The sequence below is a fragment of the Augochlora pura genome, chromosome 7 (assembly GCF_028453695.1).
Source record: "Augochlora pura isolate Apur16 chromosome 7, APUR_v2.2.1, whole genome shotgun sequence".
NCBI lineage: Eukaryota > Metazoa > Arthropoda > Insecta > Hymenoptera > Halictidae > Augochlora > Augochlora pura.
In genome coordinates, this window is record NC_135778.1 from 25,926,213 (window position 1) to 25,931,534 (window position 5,322).

Sequence of the window (5,322 nt, forward strand, 5' to 3'; positions counted from 1 at the left end):
TTCTGGACGCGAATGTAATTCTGTATTTCGAACATCTGAAAATATATGAAAAAAAGTTTAATATTTTTTTATATAAATGGGAGAAAAAAGCAATCATCCAGGACACATCTCAAATCGATGAACTTTTACAAATCGTTTTAGCATTGACGGATAGCTCTGATTCTCCTGATCAAACTGAGTCCAAACATGACGTATTTAGCATTATTTTCAGCCATTCCCGGATGAATGAATTAATAAGCAATCTACAGGGTGTGTTACGCCTAAGTCGTACACTTTAAATTAATTATAAATTGTGCTTCTTATAAAAATTGTTATGTACTTATGGTTTTAAAGATGAACAAAGGTTCTTGTGTGTAAAAAGGATTCCATGTTTTCACGATCGATTATTTTAAAGTTATTCGAGATGCGCGAGTTAGTTGTGACCCACCCGGTATAAGGTCTTCGATAAAAGTAATGCGATTTATGTCGTGTTTGGACTCATTCCAATCAGAAAAATCTCAGCTATCCATTGATGCTGAAATCATCAAAATTGGAGAAAAATTAGTGAAAATACAATTGTCTATTTGGTGCATTTTGTTGTAATTTATTGTATTTCATTGTAGTTTATTGTGGTTTGTTGTAGTTTAAAGTATTTTATTATAGTTTATTGCATTTTATTGTATTTTATTGTGCATTATTGTATCTTATTGTAGTTATTATGCTTCATTGTACTTTATTGTACTTCAGTATGCTTCACTGTACTGTTTTGTCATCAAATAGTATAGCGACATTAGGTACGAGGATGGGGCGAGCGTTTCGCCCAAGAATGTACGCCAGTATAATGCCGATGGAAACTGTGTGACTAGTCGACAGCAGAAAATCCTCTCCTTAAAGGGAAGGATTAGAGATTTTCGAGCAAAAAGGCGATCGGTTCGAACGATACCGGCCGCCGATATCCGCCACCGGGATTCCGCGTAGTTCTGGCAAAAACCGTTCGTCGAAAGTACGGCTGGAATCTTAACGAAACGGTGAACCGAATATTTGGTCGAAGTCCCGGAATACGTGAGCCGCGGATTCGATGATCGGAACGACCACGCGCGCATGCGAAAGCGATACTTACCTCAGGTAATCCGTTTAAGTACCTGTTGTGTTACTTGTTCCAGCGGTACGAAGTTTTCGCATTTGTGGGATTACAGTGTCGTGTACTTTTACCGGCGGCCACTTGCGGTCGCCTTAAGGTGCGTTTACATTTGCTCGGAAATTGAAACACAAACGCCAGGCTAGGAACCATCCGAGCCTATTATTTTCTCTCCCTTGATTTGCTCCCTTTTTCTACAGTTTGCTGCTTCCGTCGAATATACTCGTCGCGATGCTATGTCAATATTTCGCGGCACAACGGGTATACTCGTCGTACGTAGAATTTGCCGTTTAAATTGCAATTCCAGTGAAAATGAAAATGCGTGCGTGAATTTTATAATCTTCTGAATATTTGGAAGTAAATAAAGCTATCAAATGGAAAGTTGTAAATTACTGTTGTGAAAGAATTGTGTATAGTGTGAAGAAACAGTTGATTCATTTGGAACATATTTTAACACTAGAACTACCGACGATTGAGGTATACCAACTTCTAGACAAGATCGTAGACTCGAGCTTTTATTTTCGAAAAGTAATCAGCTACATTCAGTTGATTCTTCTTTTATTAGCACAGTTTGGTTTATTGTAACAAATTTTGTTTTCATTCAGGTGTTTATTTTACATCGACAGATAGAAACAAAATGGATATAGCAAGTTTGGTCTATAGCTGCAGAAGAATCATGGACACTGACATGAAATGTTTATTAATTTCAATATGAAAGAATGAATATTTTGATGGAAAAAATATTTCTGTAATGGAACAATCCTTCCTGATTAAGATAAGGACAGTTTTCACTCGATCCAATCAATAATTTTCGACGTATCATTTCAGAACCACAACGTTGTCCTAAAGCGACGAATCGAATAAATTTTTCTAATAATAAATGGAATAAAATTGTAGTCAAATAATATACCGAATAAATTCTTCGAATAATAAATGAAATGAAATTGTAGTCAAATAACATTTCGAATAAATTCTTTGAATAATAAATGAAATAAAACTGTACATGAATCGAATAAATATTTCGAATAAATTCTTTGAATAATAAATGAAATAAAACTGTACATGAATCGAACAAATATTTCGAATACATTCTTTGAATAATAATAAACCGAATAAAATTGTACTTGAATAATAAATTGAATAATTGTCGCATCAATTCTTTAAATAATAAATCGAACAATACACTAAACGAATAACGAATCAAGCAGCATATCGAATTGATTTCCCGAATAAAATTGAATTCGTGATCCGAATAATATATGACCAGCTCTGATCTGTACTGTGTTTTCGCAATCGTTCGGGTTTGAGAACCGCTGCGTAGCGTCGCAAGGGGCGAGGTAGCGCCATGGTTCTCGCTCTCTCTCCACCGAGGACCTTAAATCATATCGCTCGATATACTCCCTAAACAATAGGCACGTTGGCGATATAGTTCTTTTTGGTGCCCTCGACTCGTGCCGCAGAAAAAATGGCCGTACGGTAAGGCACGCCGGAGACAATGGGAGCTCTCGCAGATTATTCCTTCCCTCGCGAAGTCCTCCTCCCTTGGCTGCACCCTTTTTCGCCGAGGACCAGTCCTTCGCCGTGCGGGATACAAGTACGATACTGTTGCGCGCGCGCTGCGCCGAGCGCGGGTGGCCCGGTAGCGCGTTTATTACACTGTCAGTGCGAGTTAATAAAGAGACGAAAACGAAAACGAGCACGAGAACAGAACTAAACGGCTCGGGAACACTCGCGCACGAGAACGATTAACCGGCGCTGCTCGACGCTTTCGCAAACTGTGAATAACATCCCCTCGCTTTTCACAGCTTTTTTTTTCAACGAGCACCGTTCGAGCTGCGGACATGGAATGTAGCAGGCTCCTTGGCTCTCATGCTTGGAGAGCGTTCAGGACTTTTTTTTCGAGACTGAATAACAATTAGAGCGTAAGTTATTATGGGCTGTTTTATGAGAATGGCTTTCGATAAATGAATCTGCAATTGTTTTGTAACTGATGAATGCTTCCTGTGTAATTCGTAATTTTTTAAAGGAACACTGTTGGTTGTATAAACATGGAACGTTGTGGACTGTATTCACATATGTTTCGAGAGTAGACTTTACTTTTTTTTATAGCAAAAGGAACAATGTAATTGAAAGTTGCAGATGAGGTAGGGTTACTACTGTGTTCAAAAAGTAAGGTGAATTTTGTTATAAAATGAAAAATCTTTATTTATTCATCCAAATTAATTTTATCCCCTTCGAAGTATTCCCCCTCCGATGCAATGCACTTATGCCAACGTTTTTTCCATTCCTTGAAGCATGCTAAAAAGTCGTTTTCCGGTATAGGCTTCAAAGCACGCAGCGATTCACGTTGAATCTCTTCAATAGATTCAAAATGGCGTCTCCGGAGCGGTCTTTTGAGTTTCGGAAATAGCCAAAAGTCACACGGAGCTAAGTCAGGTGAATAAGGCGGTTGCGGAACGATATGAGGGGAATTTTTGGCGAAAAACTCACGAAGAATCAATGCCGTGTGAGACGGCGCATTACCGTGATGCAAAAACCAGGAGTTGTCTTTCCATAATTGTCTTTCAAAATTGTTCGAACTGATCCAATTGAAATTCCAACCATATCGACAATGTCTCTAATTGCCAATCGACGATTTTCAACCACCAATTCCTTGACTTTCTTTACGTGTTGCTCATCAGTTGACGTTGATGGTCGTCCGGAGCGCTCCAAATCATCAGCACGTTCTCTGCCATCTTTGAAGTCTTTGTACCACTTATAAACATTTTTCTGCGACATAGTCGATTCACCGAAGGCCCTCTGCAACATTCTGTACGTTTCCGCAGCCAAAATTTCATTCCGCAAACAAAAAATGGCACTTCTTTGCTCAGCAAAATCAGACATTGTAAAAATCGCCAAGATCACTTATAGTCGTTCAGAAAACACAAGCGTAACTATATGACAAATGATGGCATTCACATCAAATTTGGCACAGATGTCACTAACAGTATTATCAACATAAAAATAAAACAGTTTGCTCGAATCGATTAGCGAGGGAAGCTTAAATTAAAAATTCACCTTACTATTTGAACACAGTAGTATGTGAGAGTTTTTGTTTTTGAACATTTTTCGAAATTTTAGAACATTGAAATTAAATTTTTTTAACGATAATCGATTAATATTCCATCGAAAAACATAGTGTGCTTGTTAAAGGATGTCTTGAGAATATATCCTATTTTCTTTTAAGAAAAAGAACGATGCAATTCAAAGTTACAGCAGTTACATGAGAAAGAGTTCTTTTTTATCAAACTATTTTCATTTCTTTTATAATTGATAAAAACATCTTCTGATTTTTGAAAATTTTTTTTAATGATAACTGTTTAATGCACTACCATGGAAAGTGATTCAGTTGTTGAAGAATGCTTCAAGAATCTATAATGTATATTGCAAGAAAGTCAAATACAAAACAATCTAAAGTTACAGCATTTTTCTTAGAATAAATCTTGTTAAAAGAATCTTCAAATACTTCGTAAACGATAAAAACATTCCTCGATATTTAAGATTTTTTTTTCAAAGAAAAATCTCATACTTTGGGATACACAACATCGTGGACTAATAAATTGATGTTTAGAGAATCTACAGTATTTTTTTCATAAAAAAAGAACAATGCAGCTCAAAATTACAGGAATTTTATCAACATCAGTGTTCGTAGAAGTTTTTTTTTATCTTTTTCATGTATGGCAGAAACATCCCTTAATTTACAACATTTGTTGCAAAAGAAACTACTGGATACATGAAATTGTAAACCTGGTAAAGTTACATGTATCGAGAATGTACAACAATTATTTCGAGAGAAAATAAAAATTTAATCCATAGTTTTAATAGTTTTTTAGGGATTAGTATAAATAAAGGGATCTTTAGTTTTTCATAACTGATGAATGCGTTCTGTGTGTTTTGAAGTGTTTCAAAAGAAAATTATTGTTTATTTAGACCTATAACCTTGTCAACATATCAATGTGCATTTATTTACTCATCTTTGCCAATGTTTTAATTATTATTTTCTTTGTTTGTAATCTTTTGACTTATAATCTATTTATTTATTCGTTGCCATTTGAGAGCCCGCGATAAGCGATATACATTGTAATTACACCCGGGTATTTGGTGTAATCCCGGGGGGACATTTTCTGAAAATAAAGCTAATTCATATCTTTTATCAAGAAAAAAAT

The 5,322-nt window shown here is 36.0% G+C and overlaps 1 pseudogene; it reads right to left on the bottom strand.

Moving 5' to 3' along the window:
* Positions 1 to 3,323: 3,323 nt before the first annotated feature.
* On the bottom strand, positions 3,324 to 4,000 carry LOC144473077 (protein GVQW3-like; annotated as a pseudogene).
* Positions 4,001 to 5,322: the final 1,322 nt, after the last annotated feature.